The sequence below is a fragment of the Lonchura striata genome, chromosome 36 (assembly GCF_050655825.1).
Source record: "Lonchura striata isolate lonStrDom1 chromosome 36, ASM5065582v1, whole genome shotgun sequence".
Lineage (NCBI taxonomy): Eukaryota > Metazoa > Chordata > Aves > Passeriformes > Estrildidae > Lonchura > Lonchura striata.
In genome coordinates, this window is record NC_140738.1 from 9,871,454 (window position 1) to 9,895,100 (window position 23,647).

Genomic DNA, 23,647 nt, shown 5'->3' on the forward strand with positions numbered 1-23,647 from the left:
GAGTTCAAAACAGCCCACGCAGAAAGCGAGGCCGGGGAGAGCAGCTGGGGCGGGACGGATCGGGGTGAAAGTGGGGGGTGCGAGTGCGATGGTGGTACGTTCGGAGCGCCCGGTGACACGTTCAATGTCGAGAATCCGTGAGGCCGCAGAAGCGGCCGCCCAAAGGGCGCGGGAAGGCAGCTCCCTGACTGTGGCAGCCAGGGCTGCTGAGGAAGCGGCAGAGGGACAGCAGGAGGCGTTCCTCGCTGCAGCTCAGGCGGCGGGCACGTGTGTGAAGGTCGAGCAAAACCCGACAGCCACGGGTGCAGGGGATTTCTCACATTTTGAACGCGCGGGACGGGCACACAGGGGGCGGAGCCGGCGCGCGCAGGCTGTGGGTGCTGGCATGGAGCCAGGAGACGGGCAAAGTGAGACGGAAACATCAGGGTTGGAATGGGAACAGGAGGGTGCTTGCGTCAGCCTTGTGGGGGACGGCAGTGGCTCTGATTCCGAGGTGGTGCGGGGCGGAGCGAGGCCAAAGCATAGCCAGGGTCGGAGCAGGAGCGTTCACTCCCCTGAGATGACACAGGCAGGGATGGGGCGTGGCCAGGAGGTAAACATTCCTCAGGGCACCGTTCCATCACAGTTCCCATGGCAACAGACAGCCCAAGCCCACGGCCAATCCCTGTCAGCTTCTGACATGACCAAATTTGAACAGTTATTACAAGAGTCAGTTTCACCAACTGCAGGGATCGCAAACGTGAATCGGTTATTAGGAGAAATGCTCAAAGGTTTATCGGGAATTAGTGCGGGATTTGCAAATGTAAATCAATTGTCAGAAGAAATGCTCAAATGTTTATCGAAGTGCAGATTGAAGAGCAGAGTGCGGTTCCCACCTCAGCTGGTCAGGCGGCAGCGCCATCTAGCGGCGGAACCACAACATTGCAACAGGCGGCACAGAACTTGTCCGGTGAAGGCACTGCGCCACCCAGTGGTGGGACTGTGACATTGCAGGACTTTTTTCCAGTCTCTTATAAGAAAAACTCCAGGGTGAAAAAGGTCACATCTGCACGGCAGCAGGAACCTCCACTGACACCGGAACCGTGCGGGACTCAGGACACTTCTGCTGAGGCGCAGCAACGGGAGGAAACGATACGCATCACCGCGTCGGAGGGTGTTCCAGCTTGGACAATTCCAAAATCAAGGTCTGCCAAACTTTCAGGGCAGGGAGAGTTAATCTTAATATCAAAGGGGGTTGTTGAATTTCTTTTACGATATTGAAGCACAGCCTTGGAGTCACAGCCAGAACTGTTGGTTCATCTTCCAAAAATTTTCCAAATAATGCAGGGCAGTCTTGTGTTCTCCTCCACAGCAGATGCTTCACTTTTCTCCAGAGGCTTCCAGCCTTCATCTTCTCAGATGCTGCAGACGCCGTTGGTATCGGTGAGTGCTGCTGCACCAGAACTGCAGCCACAGCAGATGACTCCACTCTACAGGCAAGTACCCACTGAATTTACAGCTTTGCAGAGCACAAAAGTGGACTGGCAGGACATTCGAGCAGAGTTGGAGAAAGAGAAAGGTTTATTGCAGGGCTCGGGAAACATAATAATGCCAGTGAGCTATGACGCTCAGGGCCAAAACCCGAGATGGGAATGCCTGGATCGTGGAGCAATCAAAGATTTATCTAAGGCCATTCAGGACAATGGGTTGTCATCACCATATTTCAAGCAGATGTTAAAAAGCATTTTTGGCATGTATGATTTAACACCATATGATCCTAAATATCTTGCAACATCAGTTCTTACAGACACCCAAGCTCTTGTGTGGCAGAAGGTGTGGAGGAGATCCCTGGAGGAGCTGAGAGCCAGATACCAGGGCGGGCCGAATGCGAACCTCACCATGGCACAGCTTGCTGGTGATCCTCCTGAGGATGATCCAACTCAACAGGCGGTGAGGCTCCCGCGTCACGTGCTCAGCGACATCAAAGAGGCATCACGGAGGGCAATTCTTCAAATTGCTCCAGCGGGGGTCCAGGACACCATCTACACCGAGATCAAACAGGGTCCTTTGGAGCCGTTTTCTTCATTCGTGGATTGTCTTTCTCAGGCGGTGGAGCGGCAGGTGACTGAGGAGGAAGCGAAACCACACCTGGTCAAAAGCCTCGCGTTCTCCAATGCCAATCCGGAGTGCAGACGGATCATCAGCATGATGCTGCACCAGGCCACCTTGGCAGATATGATCGAGGCGTGCAGCAAGGTGGGGACACCACAACATGTTGCTTCCATCATGGAGGAACACTTGGGGGATCGAATTGAAAAACGTGTTAGGGAAGCTCTTGCAAATTATACAAAGGGCAACTCCAATGCAGAGAGACGGTGCTTTGGGTGTGGGGCACAAGGACATATTAAAAGGAATTGCCCACAACTTGCAAAGCCCAACGAGCCACCAGACCTTTGCCCTTGATGCAGGAGGGGGAAACATCTCACAAGTGAGTGTCACTCACAAACAGATGTGGATGGGAAACTTCTTCCTATTCTGGGAATCGGAAAAAAGAGCACGAATCAACGCCAGCGCGCTCAGACACAAATCCTGGCAGTGACACAGAACCAACAGGGACAATCCTCGGGGAGCAACAAACAGAACCCCTCAGCAGAGCAATCTCCAAAATCCCCAGCGACCCAGACTTGGTACCACCCGGATTCCAATGCGTCTTGGCAACCTCCAAATTGACGTGTCTTTTGGACAATAGCCATGCAGTGATACCTACAGGTGTCACAGGGACTTCTTGGAAAAGACAGGATTTTTTAATAATGGCCAGGGACAGGAGCAGTATCCTTGGACTTGTTGTTTATCCATCTTTGATTTCAACAAACCATAATGAGGAGTTGATGGTCACGGCAAAAGCCCTGCGACCACCTCTGACAATTCCACAAAACACACCGATTGCTCGAGCCATGGCTTTGCCATCTCACCCAGAAAGGCAAGCCATGCCGGTGTTCAACAAACGGGACTCTTTCCCTGGTGATCAAGCAGAAGTGCATGCATCTTGGGTGAAACATTTGAGCCGGGATCGGCCCATTGTTACTTGTCAGTTGACTTGTAACGAGAAGACAATTGCTATTACAGGGATGCTTGACACAGGAGCGGATGTTACAGTTATTTCATACATTTTTTGGCCTTGGGAATGGGGCTTGGTTGCACCTTTGGGTTCTCTCACAGGCATAGGGGGGAGTTCCCTGTGCATGCAGAGTGAGAACGCAATTGTTGTCACAGGTCCAGGAAAAAAGACAGCAGTTATCCATCCTTTCATCGTGCAAAAGCCCATCACAGTATGGGGAAGGGACCTTTTGGCACAATGGGGACTGAAATTAGAATTGGATTTTTAACAGGGGTCACTGTGGCACTCGCCACTCTGAAATTGACCTGAAAAACAAATGATCCTGTTTGGGTGGATCAGTGGCCCCTGGAGCGGAAAAAATTGAGTGCATTGAAAAAGTTGGTCCAGGAACAGCTGCAGAAGGGACACATCAAACCAACAGACAGCCCATGGAATTCCCCGGTGTTTGTCATTCACAAGAAAACTTCAGGGTCTTGGAGACTGCTTCATGATCTCAGGAAAATCAACGAGGTCATCAGGACATGGGGCCACTGCAGCTTGGGCTTCCATCTCTCTCGATGATCCCGAGGGACTGGTCGCTTGTGATCATTGATCTCAAGGACTGTTTTTTCAGCATTCCACTTCATCCAGATGATGCTCCACGCTTTGCATTTTCTGTCCCAAGCATCAACAGAGAAGAACCTCTGCAAAGATACCATTGGACGCTTCTTCCTCAGGGACTCAAAAATTCTCCAAGTATTTGCCAATGGTACGTGGCCCAAGCTTTGCATCCAGCACGAGAAAAACATCCAAAACCAAAAATTATCCATTATATGGATGATTTGCTCATTGCGGCACCAACAAAACAAGAAGTGCAAGAAATTCGTGACTGTGTGATTGCGCAGGTGCAAAAATCAGGACTGGAAATTAGTACACCAAAAATACAGGAAATTGCACCTTGGAAATACCTGGGATGGAAGATCACAAAGCAAATGATAAGGCCACAGAAACTGGAAATCAACACAAAGGTCACCAATCTCCAGGACTTGCAACAGCTTTTGGGGGAGATCAACTGGATGAGACCGATCCTGGGAATCACCAATGATGACATCTCGTCGTTGCTCGACCTTTTGAGAGGGGACAACAACATCAAATCTCCCAGAACTCTGACGCCTGAAGCAAAAAGGGACCTTGAAAAGATCACAGACATGATTCAGCAGAGACAAGCACATCACTTTGTAGAATCATTGCCTTTTCATTTAGCAGTGTTGGGGGAAACAGCACAGTTATATGAGTTGATTTTTCAATGGGATTTGTCTCAAATGGACCCTCTTTTGTTGTTAGAGTGGGTTTTCTTAGCTTACAGGCCTTCAAAAACAATTCTTACAGATTTAGAAATGGTAGCACAAATTATTATTAAGGCGAGAACCAGGTTGCTGACAATGTCAAGCAGAGATTTCTCACTTACTCATGTACCTTTAAAGAAAGTGTATTTTGAATGGGTGATGCAAAAATCACAGGATTTTGCAATTGCTTTTTTAGGATATCCAGGAGTTTGTACAGTTCATTTCCCAGTTCACAGGATGTTGAATGCAAAAGTAAGTTTCAGGGAAAAACCAAAAATAAGCCAGGAACTGGTGGAAGGGGTGACAGTGTTCACTGATGGTTCGGGAAAAACTCACAAATCAGTGGTCACATGGCAAAATTCAAAAACAGGGGAGTGGGAATCAGATATTAAAATAGTACAGGGTTCACCACAAATTGTGGAATTGGCAGCAGTGGTCAGGGTTTTTCAATTGTTTCAGGAACCATCAATCTGATCACAGATTCAGCATAGGTTGCAAATGTGGTCAAACGGCTAGAGGGATCACTTTTGAAACACACTGACAATGAAATTTTATATTCATATTTGTCATGCATGAGGACAATCCTAGAAAGTAGAGAACATGCATATCAGGGCACATTCATCACTCCTAGGGTTCTTAGCAGAAGAAAATGCTAATGCAGACAGACTCACAATGACTATGTCACAGACATTGCTGGATATTTTTGAGCAGGCAAAATTGAGCCACGCATTTTTCCATCAGAATGCACAGGCATTGATGAAATCCTTTCGCCTTTCTAAAAGTCAGGCAAAGGAGATCATCAGTGCTTGTCCAGACTGTCAGCTTGTGCAGCCTCCTGCGTCTACAGGAGCTGTCAATCCAAGGGGATTGCAGAGTCTTCAGCTCTGGCAAGCTGATGTCACAAAATACCCATCCTTTGGTGCTGCATCTCTCCCTCGAATCCACGGGGATAAAACCCCTGTGGAGCCCGGCCAGCTGGGCAGTGGGGCGAGGCGGGCAGAGGGAAGGAACTTCTCCTTGGATCCCGGGGGGTTTGGAGAAGCTCCCTCATGAGTCCAAAGACGAGCTGGTCCCACAAGCAAAGGAAAGAGGCACTCCCCCTCAGGATTAGTTCCAAAGTTTAATGAGAGCCTGGATATGTACCAGGCCACATGTGGCTTCGAAGGACCTCCCGAGAAAGAGAGGGAGCCCCGCCCAGAGCAGCCAGGTATAGGGGTGTGGGGAAAACCAAACAGCCAATGGGGGAAGGACATGGGAGCGGCTCTCGGGGGGCAAAGGAGGGGAAAACTGGGGTGGACTACACAGGTACAAAGAGGGGATATGGAGGGATAAACCAATATGAGGGGATATACATTGGAAACACAACTCAACACTTTGGTAGGCTCAAAAATATCCATGTCTCAGCTGACACATTTTCAGGAGCGATTTTTGCATCATTACATACAGGGGAGACCGCAGAACATGCCTGCAGACACTTTCTACAAGCATTTGTGTCACTCGGGGTACCACAAGAAATATAAACAGATAATGGTCCAACTTATACAGGCAAGGTGCTTGACAAATTTCTGAAAAAAATGGGGAGTGAAACACATTTTTGGTATTCCTTATTCTCCCTCAGGTCAAGCAATCATTGAAAGAACACATCACACCCTGAAATCCCTTTTTGATAAACAGAAAAGGGGAGAGGCAGACTCAACACCGTATATGCGGCTGAACAAAGCTCTGTATGTATTAAATTTTCTAAATGGTTCTTTCTCAGAGCCCACACCACCAATTGTCAGGCATTTTACAAATAGTGCACAAGCAAAGTTAAGGGAAAATCCTTTAGTTTTGATCAGAAATCCAGAATCAGGACAAATTGAAGGTCCATTTACATTAATAACTTGGGGCAAGGGTTTCACTTGTGTTTCCACAGAGTGAGGACCGAAGTGGGTGTCGGCGAGGCACGTGAAACCTTTTCGAGTGCAGACGCAGGTGGACGCAGACCCGAGGAGCAAAGAAGAGAGCACGCAGACGGAGGCAGACAAGGACGCTGCAGATGTCTCATCAGACAATGATTGATTACCCAAAGACTTGGGTTTTTTTGGGGGAAATTAAGTGTTTTTTGAGTGTTGCTGTATTGCAGGGTTTCTCGCAAGAGGTTGGGGACATGGACATGGGGTTCAGACAGGCAGTGTTCATGTGCTTCATTCTCTCACCTGTTGCTTTGGGCAATGAGACAGACTTTCCCATGAAACAACAAAGGGAAAATGTGTGGGAAACTCTGGCAAAGGCAGCGGGTCTGGACAGTATTTGTCTGACTCATTTAAAACCGGGGAAACCATTTTCAACATGTTTGGTAGGGATCTTTTTTCCCTCAAACAATATAGTCCGAATTGTGATGATGATGTTTATACCTGGGACAAGGCTCAGAGAATTGCAGTTGCAATTTTCTCACCCCAAACAGCATCAGGGGTGGCCTTGACAGAATTGGACCACATAGCTTGCTGGATTGAGCAAACACAGTCATGCCATTTCGTCTGCATTGAGTGACATGTTAACAGACATCAGCAGTGCAAGACAGGCAGTGCTTCAAAACAGGGCAGCAATTGATTATTTGCTGCTGTCACATGGGCACGGATGTGAAGAATTTAAGGGGATGTGTTGCATGAACTTGTCAGATCATTCAAAATCTATTCATGAATATATAAAACAGATAGAAAGTAGTATCACCAAGTTGAAAAAGGTAACAGGATCCTGGTGGGATGATTTCTTTAACCTTTTTGATCTCTCACCAGTGTGGAAAGAAATTTTAAAAATAATATTTTACATTCTTATAGGGCTTGCAGTTCTTCTGCTTGTTCTGCCATGCATTTTCATGTGCATTCGAAGGACCTTGAACAAAGTGGCAAGGCAGGTGTTTTTGGTTCAAACAGGGAGGGGAGATGTGGGAACTCAAAATGTCTCTCAGACATTTTTAGAGGTTCCAGGCCTTGGTCAGAAGCATTTTAGATCACAGCAGGCAGCTGGAAACAGCTGTGATTTTGAGTTTGAGCCATGGAATGAATTACCAACTTTGAAGGTGGAAAAAGCAGTCACAAAGGGTTAGATAGTATAGTAAAAGTAGCTACAAAGCAGAGGGGAATTTTTTTTTAGTATTGTACAGGGGGTTTTTTGCACATGTACAGGGGGGTTGTTATTTTGTACATGGGGGTCAGAAGTTCTAAGATGGAGGAAAGTGGGATGATCCTGTTCTTCCTCCTTCTTCATCCTTGCCTCCATGTTCTTGGTGATGTTGGCACTCACAGATTGGATTAGATTAGAAAAGCACTTGGTAATATAGGTAGTAGGTATTGGGGAATAACTGTAAACATGTTATACATAATATATCTTATAAAAGATAGCAGCAGCCCTGGGCGGGGAGGGAGAAGAAGAAGACACCAGACAGTGAGGGTGTCAGGAGTGTGTGCTTCTCTGCCTGGGCCGCTGACCAAAGGGCTGCAAACAGAGAACCTAATCTGTTAGATAACTAGCAATAAATCGTTTTGAGACCGAACAAGAAGAGGCTGCGGAGTTCTTCTTTGGACGCACGGGTTGGAGGAGAGACTTTACTACCACATGAGACCCCAAACTAAACCCGGGGTTCTCACAATGAAGTTCTTCAGTGTCACAATGGCCACCTCGCTCCATGAGCTTCCACAGAAGCACAACAGAAAGGCAGCAGATCTATAGAAAGACACGCACACAGGCACAAACTTCTCGGGTTCCAGTGTTGCCAACAGAGGAACCCCAGGAGAAGGCAGGATCCAGACCATGGGCTGGCCTCGTGCTCCGGCTTTTAACCCCCTGGGCCTCCATGGGCCCGCCCCTGGGGTGGGACTGCCAGGTGATTGACCAATCAGAGTCAGGGTAGGCACCAGCTGCTGGTGTGTGATTGGTTGACAGCTCAGCCAATCAGCACCGTCCCTGCTGTGTGATTGACAGCTCTGCCAGAACAGGCTGGGGGCGGGGCTCTGTCCCACCACAAACCAAGGCTGGACCCGCCCCCGGCCCCACACGGGCATTCCGAGCATCCCAAGGTGTCTCGGGACATGGATCTCATCCAGCCTCTGACAGCGACCACGGGGACACTGGGGAACCTCATGGAACCAAGGGTCAGTTGTGACAGTCCAGGTCCAAGGACACCACGGTGACACTGCAGAAATTCATGGAACCAAGGAGCCATGGTGACACCATGCTCCATCATGGAATCAAGGAGACCATTGTGGAACTCAGAGACCCCAAGGTACGAAGGGTCCATGGTGACCTTGTGCAGTCGCAGTGTCACAGTGAGGGTACACGGAGCTGAGGGGCCATTGTGACACATCAGGGCTTTGTGGAACCATGAAGCCATTGTGATATTGCAAGGGCTCATGGAATTATGGGGCCATTGTGACACTGCAGAAGCAAGGGGAACATTGTGACACTCCAGGTTGTCATGGAACCAAGGAGATCATTGTGACATTGTGGGGTCCCACAGAACCAATGGAACATAGAACAGGTCTGGCTGCCTGGACCACCCAGGGGCCAATTCTCATCTGCCTATGAAACACTGGGACCATGTAGTTTTCTTTCTTATGGGAAAAAAACATTCACCTCAACTAGGCGCACATGGCCAAAATTGGGCATCTGACACCAGAATTCCCTATATCTAAGGATAGCTCTCAGAAAAAAGGTGCCAGGACTGACAAGTTTGGCTGGCCTTGTCTTCCTGAGGGCTGGCACCTATTTGCTTCAGAAACACGGGGGCTCTGTGCTTTCCTTCCTAATGAAATGGCCAAAATTGAGATTCCACCTCCAAAATGCCTTATGTCCAAGGATAGCCTCTAAACAAAAGGGGCCAGGAGAGCCAGATCTCGCTGGCTTGGCCTAAGGCAACCTCTCATCTTCTTCCAGAACACTTGGACTTCACGCTTCTCTTACCCATAGGAAAAAACCCATCCATCTTGACCAGGCGCGCATGGCCAAAACTGGGATTCCACCTCCAAAACTACATACCGCCAAGGATTTCTCCCAAGTGAAATGCCAGGAAAGACAATTCTGTCTGCTTTTGAACCCTTGGGGGCTGCCTCTCACCTGCCTCAAAACAGTGGGGCTTGCTGCTTTCCTTCCTATGGAAAAGAGCTGTCCTTATGTATGAAGAAATGACCAAAAATGGAATTCAACCTCCAAAATTCCTTCTATCCAAGAGTTGCTTTCAGAAAAAAGCTACCAGGACAGAGAGGTCTGGCTGCCTTAGGCCTCTAGTGGCTACCTTTCATCTGCCCCACAAACACCGGTGTTCTGTGCTTTTTTTCCCTTGCAAAGAACAGCCCTTCTCCTCCGGGTGTCCATGTCTGAAACTAGGATGCCACCTCTAAATATCCCTATATCCAAGGGTTGCTCCCAGACAAAATCTGCCAGTACCATCAAGTCTGGCTGCCCTTGGCCTCTGGTGGCTGCCCCTGCCACACTGGGGCTCGGTTCTTTCATTCCGATGGAGATCACTGTGACACTGTGGGCACCTCATGGAACCAAGGGGATCCTTGTGGCACCACTGGAGCCCATGGAACCAAGGGGCCATGGTGACACCATGGGGCTTCATGGACCCAGAGACCATTATGACTCTGTGGGGCCTGGTGGAACCATGGGGACCTTTCTGACCCTTCAGGGCCTGGTGTCACCAAGGGGGCATTGTGACACCTCAGAGCCTCCTGGAAGCAAGGGACCATTGGGACACTGTGGGGCCCCATGGGATAGGAGAACATGGACCAGGTCTGGCTGGCTTGGCCTCCCAGGGGCCACCTGACAGGTCTGGCTGATCTTGGAATGTCAAGGCCTGCCCCTCATCAGCTCCTGGAGCACTGGGGCTCAGTGCTCTTCTCTGTATGGAAATAACTGTCTGCTATTTCAGATGTCCATTGCCAAAATTGGTACCCTCTCTAAAAAATTTCCTATTTGTAAGGGTATCTCTTAGAACACAATCAGGCAGCTCTGGATGGCCTTTGCCTCTGGTGGTCAACTCTCATCCACCCCTAAAACAGTGGCACTCTGTTTCTTCATTCATATGGAAAAGAACTGGTCTTCATGTCCAGGGACCATGGCCAAAATTAGAATTGGCCACCAAGCTCAGCCGGGCTCACGGAACCATCTGCAGCCCCGGGAGATATTGACTCTGCCAGTGCTGCCATCCTCCCTCCCGTGAGAGAAAAGGACACAGGGCAGGCACACAGAGGAGCAACATGGACACACCGAGGGCAGGGAAGAGGAAGTTGAGACCCACATGGGAGGGATGAGGAGATGCCTTGATCTTGGTGCTGAAATCCTCTGCTAAAGCTGTGGAGAAGGATGTCATTGATACATCAGACTCTCTTTTTGGCTATAAGGCATTGAAAACTATGGGGAGATGACTTGCTCAGCAAAGGCCGCCATGCTAAAGTAAGCAAATGTTGCAGTAGCTGTGATCCCACGAGAAGTTTGAACAGAGAAAGAGAGCACAGTGATGAGACACTGTGCCCTCAGGGAGAGAAGAAGACCTCTGTTCCCAGAGATGAAGATGATTTTAGAAATAGAAGGAGAGAACTTTTGCTTTTAACAGCTCTTCTTTAAACTAATACCCCATAAACTGACATGGCCCATAAACACAGCTGTGAGAAAGCCTGTGAGAAAATTGGAGGGACTTCACAATTGCAGATTTTTCTGAGCAGCTGCTATTTGTGGAAGCTAAAAGCCATGCGATAACTGTTTTCTTGTGGAGATGCCTCCATAACATAAACAAGAGGAACTTCTCTACCTAAGTGAACAGAAGAAAGACAATTCTAGAGATGGTAAACTGACTGAAAATATTTGGTTTTTTCTCTTTACATTTTCAGGTTGTCAGGAGAGAGGAAGTGTTCTGAAAGTTTTGTTCTGGTCCTTAATGTTCCTTCTTTTATTTACTGTTAGTAAACTTTTCTTTTTACTCTAAAAGTTTGACCATTGCCTTTCTCCTAATCCTACCTCACAGCAGGAATTGAGTAAGTATATTCTAGTGTGTGCACTGATAATTAGCCAACACTGAACCCACTACACTAGTCGATGCATTAGCCAGGAAATCTCAAATTGGTGAAGCAAAACCAGTAAAGGAATGTTCATGATGAACTACATTACAACAGTGGCAAATCAAGGCAGAAGCGTGGTTTGTCAGGACTTGCTTGATCCTAATGAGCCCCGTGGTGCACTTGGAGCTGAGCCTTGGAACCTCAGGGCCTGAGAGGAGATTGCAAAAAACCTTCCAGAAGTTAAAATCAAGAGGAAAAACCCCAAGTGTCACGAGGTACTAATGGGACTTACTTAGGTCCATCCCCAACACAGGCTCCTCATGGACTCCTTGGAGGAGAGAACTGGAGGCCAGGATGGCACAAAAACTTCTCAGTCTGGAAATGAAAATTCCAAAGTAGCTTACAAAAGTTAAGTATCTCAAAGCATTAAAGAGCTCCTCTGAGTGTCAGTGCCAAGCTCTCAAGGGACTCCTTAAAGCAGATAATTGGGGCCATGATTCCACAAACCTCCCACAGAGTCTGTATCAAAAGGGAAACACCAAGTACCTTAAAAGAACTGAAGTACCTTGAAGCATTAATGAGTGTTGTTCCTGACAAAGCCTCTCCAGGGACTAATTACAGCAGATAATTGGAGGCCATGATTGCACAAAGCTCTCAGAGACTCCAAGGCAAAAGGAAAAGCCAAAGTCCTTTGAAAAGCCTGCAGTCCCTGGGAGCATGAAGGAGCCCCCAGGGACATTCTTGACCAGGGCTCCCCAGGGACTCCTTCCAGCAGATCCTTGAGGCCACTGGGATGTGGGCTAGGGGGGGATGCTGAGGGCAGGACCAGGGGCTGACAGTGCCCAGCCTGGCTGGGGCTGTGCCAGGAGGCCCCAGGGCCTCAGGACAAGGTGTCTCCTCACAGCCCTTGGTGGCACAGACCCTGCTATGCCCCAGGGCACCAAGACTTGGCTTCTCTTTGTCCCCACCTGGTATCAGTGCCTCCAGTTCTCTGCTCTGCCTGGGGCCTGGGGACACTTTCTCAGTCGTTTCTCTCAGTGGGACCCATTAAAAGTCAGAGAAACTTTGGAGTTGGATTCTGACATGGAGTTCTCCAGAGGTTTCTGCAGCTCCATCTCAGGGCCTGATGTTCAGGGCTGAGCACAAAGCCCCAGAGGGTCATTAAAGTCCTTGTGCTGTGTCTGTGCTGCTGAGCTGGGCCGGGCTCCTGGCACAGAGGGAGATCCTGGTAACCAAGCAGAGCTTCAAAAGCACATTTCTCATGCTGAGCAGCTCTTCTCCCAGCCCAGCAGGGCTGGGGCACTGCCTGCAGCCAGCCCGGGCACAGCACAGAGGCACAGAGAGCTTCAATCAGTCAGGGCTGGGAAGGGGCTGAGAAGTGCCTGGGGCAGAATCACTGCCAGCCCTTGGCACAGGAACCTCTGGCTGCAGGACAATGCAGCTGCAGCTCCTGGAGAGATCTCCTAAAGCTGGAACATCCCAATGCCCACAGACCCTGTGAGTGCATTCTCTGCTCATCTCCTGTGCAGAGCAGCCAGGGGTGCCCAGGGCTGTCCTGCAGAGCAGGGTCCTGCAGCCCAGGGCGCTGTGCTGGGCCAGGGACTCTGCTGCCTGCCAGGGACAGCTCTCAGCTGGCCCTGGAGCTGCTCCCAGCGCTGGCCAGGAGCTGTGGGGGGAAGGAGCCACCCTGAGCAGGGCAGGTGCTGCTGCTGAGAGGGGCTGGCTGGGGCAGGACTGCTCCAGCTCCAGACCAGCTCCAGAGGGCACTTCCCAAAGAAGGTAAGCCTGGGTTTGCTGTAAAGGTCAGGAGCTTTCCTGAGAGTATTTTCAATTTTCTGCTTGGAGAAAGATGATGAAGTTGTGATGATGATAAAAATATTTTTGCTTTTATATATTTTTCATATATTCATAGTTCTGTAAATTACTGTTATGTAGTTTTAAAATTATAATCCTTAACTAACTCTATTAAACTCTTAAATAACTCTTTTTAACTACTATTATATATTTAATGTATTTATGATCCTTAATTAACTCTAGTATGTTTCCTTACCTTCTCTTGGATTTTAGAACTATAACCTGTCTAAATACATTTTTAAAGTGCTATATAATCTTTTTATCAGAGAAAGAACCCACAAGAAGAGTATTTTGGGATTTGAATGTGAGCAGTGATAAGAAAAACTGGGACAAAGAAGGCCCTGGACTTATTCCAGTGGGTTGAGCCAGGGGTGTGTAACTGGGTACTGAATCTCCCATTGGATGTTCCTGTTAAATATCCTAAATAATCAACATTAACAAATTGTTGAAATCAGGGGCTGGGTGTGCCTCATCCCCACTGGGACACCTGGAAGCTTCCAATAAAGGTCTGGTTTTTACTTTACTGTTCTAATACTGTTGCAAGGTCTTTTTTTCTCCTTCAATTATAGACAAGAGGGGGTTGAGAGAAGCAGAACAGGAATTGAAATCCCAGAATAACAGAATATTCCGAGTTGAAAGGGATACACAGGATCATCAAAGGAATGTTCGAACATGTCCAGAGACTCCAGAACTGTGACTTTGGGTGGTCAGTGTCTCTGCTGGGAGCCTCCCAAAGGGCCTTCAGCCACTCCTCAGCCCTGGGCAGCAGCAGCATCACCTCTGCAGGGCCCAGCAGGGCTCTCCTGAGCTGCCCTTGCCCAGCTGCACACAGAGCCTGCCCCAGCCAGGGCCCTGCACACAGGCAGGTTTCTGTAGGGACGGGCCAAGGGCACACAGGGTGGGATGGGCTCTGTGAGCGCTGGCAGGGACAAGGCACCTCTCAGGAGGGGATGTCCAGGCCCAGGGAGATGCTCAGGGAAGCAGAGGGGGCTGAACAGAGCAGTGCTGGGGGAACAAGCCCATCCAGCCCCTCACCTTCCCTCAGCCACAGGGAATCCTTTGCCTCTCACATCTCTCTGTGGCAAACTCTGAGTGCAGCAGGAAAGCTGGGGATTTCTGACCTCAGAGGGCCAGGAATGGTGAGTGGGTAAGAAAACAATTCCTAAAACCAGCTCCTGCCATCTATTTCCTATAGAAATAAAGTGAAATTCCTTTAGAAGTCTGAATGCAGATGGTACCAAGCCTTTCTGCATCAGGAGTTATTCCCCTGACAAATCCTGAATATCCAGCCTTGTCCCTCTGCCACATGGCCACAAACCCAGGGCAGCAGGGCAGGGATGGCTCCTCGAGAGCCCCCACGCACAGCCCTGGCTGCTCCTGGCACACTCAGCCAGCACAACTGGAGCTCAGGCAGGGACCTGGGTGAAGGTTTTCCCAGAGCAGGAACAAGGGTGGGTGAGTCCCAGCAGGACAGGCTGCAGGGAATGGCCCAGGTTCGGCTCCAAGCAGCCTCTCCTGACTTGTCCCTGTCCTTTCTCCATGAACAGGTGCCCATGTGCAGCCACAGCAAATGTCCAACAGCAGCTCCATCAGCCACTTCCTCCTGCTGGCACTGGCAGACACGCGGCAGCTGCAGCTCCTGCACTTCTGCCTCTTCCTGGGCATCTCCCTGGCTGCCCTCCTGGGCAACGGCCTCATCATCAGCGCCATAGCCTGTGGCCACCACCTGCACAGGCCCATGTTCTTCTTCCTGCTCAACCTGGCCCTCAGCGACCTGGGCTCCATCTGCACCACTGTCCCCAAAGCCATGCACAATTCCCTCTGGGACACCAGGAACATCTCCTACACAGGATGTGCTGCTCAGGTTTCTCTGCTTATCTTCTTCCTTGGATCAGAGTATTCCCTCCTGACCATTATGTGCTATGACCGCTACGTGTCCATCTGCAAACCCCTGCACTACGGGACCCTCCTGGGCAGCAGAGCTTGTGCCCACATGGCAGCAGCTGCCTGGGCCAGTGCCTTTCTCAATGCTCTCATGCACACAGACAATACATTTTCCCTGCCCCTGTGCCATGGCAATGCCCTGGGCCAGTTCTTCTGTGATATCCCACAGATCCTCAAGCTCTCCTGCGCCAATTCACACCTCAGGGAACTTGAGCTTCTTGTGGTTACTAGCAGTTTATCTTTTTGTTGTTTTTTGTTCATTGTTTTCTCCTATGTACAGATCGTCAGGGCTGTGCTGAGGATCCCTTCTGAGCAGGGACGGCACAAAGCCTTTCCCACCTGCCTCCCTCACCTGGCTGTAGTCTCTCTCTTTGTTAGCACTGCAGAATTTGCTCACCTGAAGCCTGCCTCGATGTCCTCCCCATCCCTGGATCTGGCCCTGTCAGTTCTGCGCGATGAAATCCTGCTCAGCGTGGGCAACTGAGCCCTTGAAGGGCTTAGTGTCAGGTCAAGGCTTGCTTTCCCTCCCAAAGCCTTCCCTTGTCAGCCTTGGGCAGGGGATTCATCCTCCCTCCCTCCTCCTTCCCACAGACCTGCTCGAAACCACTCCGTGGGCACTTTCCATTCTCTGTGTCTGTCCTCAAGTGCAGTGCCAACCTGGGTCAGTCCTGGCTCTGTCCTGAGCTCCCAGGAGCTCACAGGCTGAGATGGCAACGCTCAGCCAAACCAGGGCCCTGCCCCTGCCAGCAGCACCCCGACAAGCAGCAGCAGCAGCGGCAGCAGCAGCAGAAGCAGCAGCAGCAGCAGCAGCTGCTGCAGTCGCCTCTCAGCTGATGGTGCCCCTGCACTGCAGCCCCTCCCGCTGGCACCAACGTTCCCTTGTGGCCTTGGAGACAGTCCTGAATCCATCCATGGGGTCACAGAGCCATGGAACGCCAGAGTTCCAGGTTCCTGGAATTCTAGAGTCATTGAATCTTGAGAACCACACACAGACGAGGAGGAGGAGGAGGAGGAGGACGAGGAGGAGGAGGAGGAGGAGAGGGAGGAGGAAGAGGAGGAGGACAAGGAGGAGGAGGACGAGGGGGAGGAGGAGGAGAAGGAGGACGAGGAGGAGGAGGATAAGGAGGAGGAGGAGGAGGAGGAGGAGGAAGAGGAGGAGGAAGAGGAGGAGGAGGAGGAGGAGAAGGAGGAGGAGGAGGAGGAGGAGGAGGACAAGGAGGATGAGGAGGACGAGGAGGAGGACGAGGAAAACGACGAGGAGGAGGACGAGGAGGACGAGGACGAAGAGAAGGACGAGGATGAGGAGGACGAGGAGGAGGAGGAAGAGGAGGAGGCGGACGAGGACGAGTAGGACGAGGATGAGGAGGACGACTAGGTGGAGGAGGAGGAGGAGGAGGACGAGGAGGAGGAGGATGAGGATGACAAGGACGAGGAGGAGGAGGAGGAGGAGGAGGAGGAGGACGAGGAGGACGAAGAGGACGAAGAGGACGAGGTGGAGGACGAGGAGGATGAGGAGGAGGACGAGGAGGAGGACGAGGAGGAGAAAGAGGAGGAGGAGGATGACGACGACGACGACGACGAAGAGGAGGTGGAAGATGAGGAGGAGGAATAGGAGGAGGAAGAGAGAGAACAAAAACATGAGGATGATGAGGACGAGGAGGAGAACAAAGAGGAAGAGGAGAATGAGGATGAGGAGGAGGATGATGAGGAGGAGGACGAGGAGGACGACGAGGAGGACGACGACCACGACAATGACGACGAAGAGGAGGTGGAAGCTGAGAAGGAGGAATAGGAGGAGGAAAAGAGAGAACGAGGACAAGGAGGATGATGAGGAGGAGGAGGAGAACGAGGAGGAAGAGGAGAATGAGGATGAGGAGGAGGAGGAGAAGGGGGAAAATGACAAGGAGGATGAGGATGAGGAAAAGGATTAAGATGCAGAGGACATGGAGGAGGAGGAGGAGGAGGAGGAGGAAAAGGAAGATGAACAGGAGGAGGAGGAGGACAAGGTGTGAAGAGAGCCTGACAGAGGAATGGTTGAACGACAAGGGACATGATACTGTAAAATTAATCCAAATAGGGAGGGCTACGTGGCTGCTGCAAAGTTCGCATGGCCCTGAAGAGTAGATGGTGTGCAGAAAGCAGGATATTGAAACTGCTTGGTATGTAGAAGTAGATAGAGAAGAACAAAGGGGGTACTAAGCTGTTCTAACTGCAAGGCCAGCCGGACAGGCATGTATCGATCATAAAGATACTTTTAAGATAATAGTACAAGTCACATAGCAACCAATCATGAGCTTGGCTTTTGCAATATGTATGAGCTAATTAACGAACATATATAAACTGTGTAATCTGTTACAATAAACTGAGACTTGATGATCATGATATCATGAGTCTTGTCTCCCGCGGCATTCCCTCTAACACCAAAGAGCTAATTTTTATCTGCCTTTGAAACACTGGGGCTTTGTGCTTTCCTTTCTGACGAAAAGAACTCTTCTTCCGGCCAAGGTGCCCATGGCCAGAACTGAGATTCCACCTTCAAAATTCTGAATATCCAAGGATTTCCCCCAGATGAAAGGTGCCAGGAGAGACAGGTCTGGCTCTCTTGGCCTATGGTGACCACCTCTCATCTTCTTCCAAAACACCTGGGCTCCACGCTTCTCTTTCCTGTGGGAAAAACCATCCATCTTGACCAGATGCCATGGCCAAAGTTTGGAATCCTCCTCCAGAATTCCCTAGGTCCAAGGATTTCTCAATGACAAAGCTGCCAGGACAAACAGGTCTGGCTGGCTCGGCCTCCCAGGAGCCTTCTCTCTCTGCTTCTGCCCCTGCAACACGGGGGCTCTGGGCTTTCCTTCCTATGGAAAAGAACCATCCTTCTTAACAATGCAGAAATGGCTGAAATTGGGGTTCCACCTCCCAAATTCCTTATATCCAAGGGTTGCTTTCAGACAAAAAAATACCACAACAGAGAGGTCTGGCTGCCCTTGGCCTCTGATGGTCACCTTTCATCTGCCCCTGAAACACCGGTGTTCCGTCCTTGCCTTCCTATGGAAAAGAACCATCCTTCTCCTCCAGGCAGCCAAGTCTGAAACTGGCATTCCACCTCTAAAATTCCCTATATCCAAGGACAAAATCTGCCAGCACCATCTGATCTGGCTGCCCTTGTCCTCTGGTGGCTGTGGCTCATCTGCCCCTGCAGCACTGGGGCTGGGTTGTTCCCTTCCTGTGGAGACCATGGTGGCACGGTGAGGACCTGGTGGAACCATGGAGTCCATTGTGACACTCTGGGGCCATGGTGACACCGCGGGGCTCCATGGAACCCAGAGACCACCATGACTCTGTGGGGCCTTGTGGAACCATGGAGACCATTCCGACCCTTCAGGGCCTCGTGTCACCAAGGGGGCATTGTGACACCTCAGGGCCTCCTGGAAGCAAGGGACTACTGGGACACTGTGGGGCTCCAAGGAATGAGGGGAACAGGGAACAGGTCTGGCAGGCTTGGCCTCCCAGGGACCACCTGACAGGTCTGGTTGATCTTGAAATGTCAAGGGCTGCTTCTCATCTGCCTATGAACCACTGGGGCTCCGTGCTTTCCTTGCTATGGAAAAGAACTGTACCTCTTTTCAGACACCCATGGACAAAATTGGTACTTCCCCTCAAATTTTCCTGTATGCAAGGGTATCTGCCAGAAAAAAAACCTTCCAGCTCTGGCTGGCCTTGGCCTCTGATGGTCGCATCTCAGTTGCCTCAGAAGCACTGGGGCTCTGTGCCTTTCTTCCTGCAGAAAAGAACTGACCCTCTTGTCCAGGGGCCATGGCAGGAACTGGAATGTGGCCGCCAAAATTCCATCTATCCTAGGATTGCTCCCAGACAAAAGCTGCCAGGACAGACAGTTCTGCCTGACCTTGGCCTCTGGTGATATGAGCAGAATGTTTTCCTTTGCAAACACCTTGGAGAGGGCCCAGAGATTTCCCGAGCTGGGTTTTGCAGGCCTCAGGAACATAACCCATGTATGGAGGCTGATGTGCCTGGGCTCAGCTGTGAAGAGACTGAGGACAGATCAGGAGTGGCCTGGCAGGGCTTGAAGGGTGGATGTGGAAATGGTGGAGCTTTTCTCCATAGTGGGAATCAGGCAGGGAGAGAAATTATGCCCTAAATGCAGCTGGGGAAGTCCAGACTGGACACCAGGAGAAGGGAATTTCCCTCCCAGGGCAGGGCTGTGGTGCAACACGTCCCCAGCAGGAGCCTGGAGCAGCCCAAGGCTTTGTGTGTCCAGGCAGGGGCAGCAGGAGGCAGAGCTGCCAGCAAAGGAAGGGCCAGCGAGGTGGGGCAGCCGGGGGTGACGACAGCCTGCAGGGACAGAGGCGCAGGGCAGGGACACCGTGGGACAGCCTGGGCTGCAGAGGGCTCAGGGATGTGCAGCAGCTGCAAGGCCCTGACAGAGCCAACCTGTGCAGCCCTTTGGCCATGGCTGCTGGCCCTGGGCCTGAGGCCACGAGGGGACAAGTGACCCTTGCAGCCCTGGGGCCTCAGTGCCTCCTTGTCCCTGCTCAGCAGCCTGGCAGGGGCCGCCCCATGGTCCTGCCCTTGGCACTGCACATCCCCACATGCCAGTGCCCATCCCGGGAAGAGCTCTGAGCAATGAGGGAGGGCCAGGATCTGCCTTGCCAGGGGCTGGGGCTCAGGCCTGGGCCCTTTGCACTCCTGAAACACATCCAGGTTTGCTCAGCACCAGAGCCACCTTCCCCTTGCTTGTCCCTTGCTTTCATCTCTGCTCCAGCATTATGCTCTACTTGGGGACACTTTCTCAGTCGTGTCCCTCAGTGGGACCCATTAGAAGTCCAAGAAACTTCAGTGTTTCAATCACACTTTGAGTTCTTGAGAAGTTTTTTGAGCACACTCTCTGGGAATGAGAGTAATGAAAACAACAGCAGCCCCTGAGAGGGTCATTAAAGTCCTTGTGCTGTGTCTGTGCAGCTGAGCTGGGCCAGGCTCCTGGCACAGAGGGTGATGCTGGTAACCAAGCAGAGCTTCAAAAGCACATTTCTCATGCTGAGCAGCTCTTCTCCCAGCCCAGCAGGGCTGGGGCACTGCCTGCAGCCAGCCCGGGCACAGCACAGATGCACAGAGAGCTTCAATCAGTCAGGGCTTGGAAGGGGCTGAGAAGTGCCTGGGGCAGAATCACTGCCAGCCCTTGGCACAGGAACCTCTGGCTGCAGGACAATGCAGCTGCAGCTCCTGCAGTGATCTCCTAAAGCTGGAACATGCCAATGCCCACAGACCCTGTGAGTACAACTCTGAGTATTTCTGGTGCAGGGCAGGTGAAATGCTCATGAAGCTCTGACATGCTGAGTGGTTCGGATTAGTCACTGAATATTTCCAGGAGAAGGATTTGATAAAAATTAGATTTCCTAAGAATTTGTATTCAGTTGCCTACTATTGGAGAATGGAAGAGAGGCTGGGATAAGTATTAAAGGTTGATTATGAATTTTGACAAGTGCCTGAGATATCTGGACTGTTACTTTTGTGATCAGTAGGTTCACAGGATATCCCTAATGTTCTTGCAGCCACTCTGCCCATGGACAGCAGCAGCATCACCTTTGCTGGAGCCATCAGGTTCAGTCTGAGCTGTCCTTTCTCCCAGCTGCAAACAGAACCTGCCCCCAGCCAGTGCCCTGCAAACAGGCAGGGTTCTGTCAGGCCAAGGAGAGTGCACAGAGATTTGGGGTCTGGGAGTGCTGGCAGGGAGAGATCGGGCACAGGGAAACACCTGCAGGAGGAAAATCTCCAGGAAGCAAAGAGAAAGAGGATCAGAGAATAAAAAAACACAAAACCCAGAAATGCTGTGGCAGGGAGAGTTTAGAGATATCCAGAGGATCCCCTCCAGTGCAGCCCCTCCCTCTGCACAAGTCCCCTCCCTCCTGTGCCCCAGCCAAGCCTCTGCCCTCAGGGCCGGGGCTCCAAGGTGTGCAGCCCCTCCTGTGCAGGCAGAGCTGCAGCAGAGCCGTGGGGCAGCTCTGCAGCCCCGGGCCCAGTTCCCTCTGCAGAGCACAGGGCTGGGAGCAGCTGCCCGGCACTGGGGGCTCTGGCAGGGGCACAGCTGGCTCAGGGTGACACAGCTGTCCCCAGTGCCCAGCTCTGGGCAATGCTGGAAGTGCAGCCAGGGAAGGAGCTGCACCTCCCTTCATCCAGTGCCATCAGAAGGACACTTGGAAGTGTCCCTGAGATTTCAGTCCAGCCTCGGAGCTTCAATCCAAGGTGAAAAGCTGTCCTAGAGCATCTCTGATTTATAAGATTGATGGGAAAAGGCAGACGTGTTGTGACACTGAAAATGCTGCTGGGTGGGTGAAATGAGCATCCTCAAGTTGAGCATCCTAAGTCCCTGTCTCTAAATGCAGAGCTGGGCTGTTGTGGATCCATCTGCTCTCAGCAGTACCTGGTGATCTTTAAGGAAAACTTGGGACTGTGAACATACTTTATTTGAGAAATGTGAAAGCCCAGAGAAACTCCTAAGAGAGTAAACTGAGAGACAATCTCCCCTCACTCTCCACTCATCCTCTTGCCTCAGGGAAATCACTTTGTACTACCATGGGCAGCAGAAATGCTGATGGCTTCTGATATCCAAAAACATCAGGACAGATACAGGGAAGATTATAAAGGAAACATCAGAATTTTTAAACACAGAACTGTGTCTGTGTGTGTCACAGAGGAGAGATGTGTATGTGAAATGGCTTTGATTTTGGTTACAGCTATCTCCTCCAACACTTCACTGTCAGTTTCTCCATGAACAGGTGCCCATGTTCAGCCACAGCAAATGTCCAACAGCAGCTCCATCAGCCACTTCCTCCTGCTGGCACTGGCAGACACGCGGCAGCTGCAGCTCCTGCACTTCTGCCCCTTCCTGGGCATCTCCCTGGCTGCCCTCCTGGGCAACGGCCTCATCATCAGCGCCGTAGCCTGCGGCCACCACCTGCACATGCCCATGTTCTTCTTCCTGCTCAACCTGGCCCTCAGCGACCTGGGCTCCATCTGCACCACTGTCCCCAAAGCCATGCACAATTGCCTCGGCCCTGGGGCCCTCCAGAGCTGCTCCTGCTCCAGGCCCAGGGCCCATCCCAGAGCTGGGGCAGCCACAAAGCTGTGCCCATTCCTGCTCATTGCTGCTCTGATGGGGATGCATCCTCAGACACTTAGGGGCTGATGATGAATTTTACTGCTCCAGAGACTTCTTTCTTGAGCACAGCTGCTGTGCCAGCACTGATCTGCCCCAGCTCTGCACGCAGACATTGCTGCTGCAGCTCCAGAGAAGGCAACAAAAGGGCATCTCTGCAGAAAACTCTGCTGGGAGATCCTTTAGTTCCTTTAAAGCCACTGAGAGTACAGACCCTCATTGACACAGTCGGCGGCCACAGGGAAGGTGGAGAGAAACAAAATGAGAAATGGCACAAGGAATGACATTTATTTGTGGACAATATCAAAATGCAAAACAAAGAAAAAGAACCTAAAAGAGGAAAACAGCAAGAAGTACCAAAGATTACTTTTATTACAAGTGATTTGCAGAAATTGTCCAGCACTTTAATGTCCCTGAAAGCATCCAGTCATCAGTCTCCTCACTCTTTCTCTGGCTGTTCTCTGCTATGTCAGAAGGTTCCACCATCTCTGAAATCACCCTTCAATCCCTCCCAGGGCTCTCCTCTGCTGTCCTCAGTCTCCACCCCACTGAGCACAGAGCTCCTTTGTCCCTGTAGAGTGGTCAAGTGCCTGAGGACAAGAGCTTCTGGACAAGAGGGACAGTTCTTTTCTACAGGAAGGAAACCACAGAGCCCCAGGGCTTTGAAGGCAGATGTGAAGCTGTCACCAGAGGCCAAGGCAAGTCTGACCTGTCTGTAACTGCAGCTTTTGTCTGAAAGCAGCCTTCGGATATATGGGGAGTTTTAGGGTTGGAATTCCATTTCAGCAGTGGGTTCCTGGAATAGGAATGACAGTTCTCCACCTGAAGGAAAGGATGCAGTCTGAGTGTTTCAAAGGCTGATTAACGGCAGCCCCAAGGAGGCCAAGGCAGCCAGACCTGTTTTCAGGGAAGAATCCTTGGGCAGACAGAATCTGGGAGGCCAAACCCCACTTTTGTCTATGGCAGTCTGGATAAGGACAGTTTTTTTCCATAGGAAGGAAAGTACAGAGCCCCGGTATTTGAATGACAGAGGAGAGTTGGCCCTCAGGAGAACCTGGACAGTCCTGGCAGGTTTTGTCTGGGAGCTGTCCATGTATATAAGGAATTTTGGAGGCAGATTCTCAATTTTGGCCATGGATACCTGGACTTGAAAGATGGTTTCTTCCATGGGAAGAAAAGCACAGCCCCCAGTGTTTTGAAGGCAGATGAGAGGTGGCCC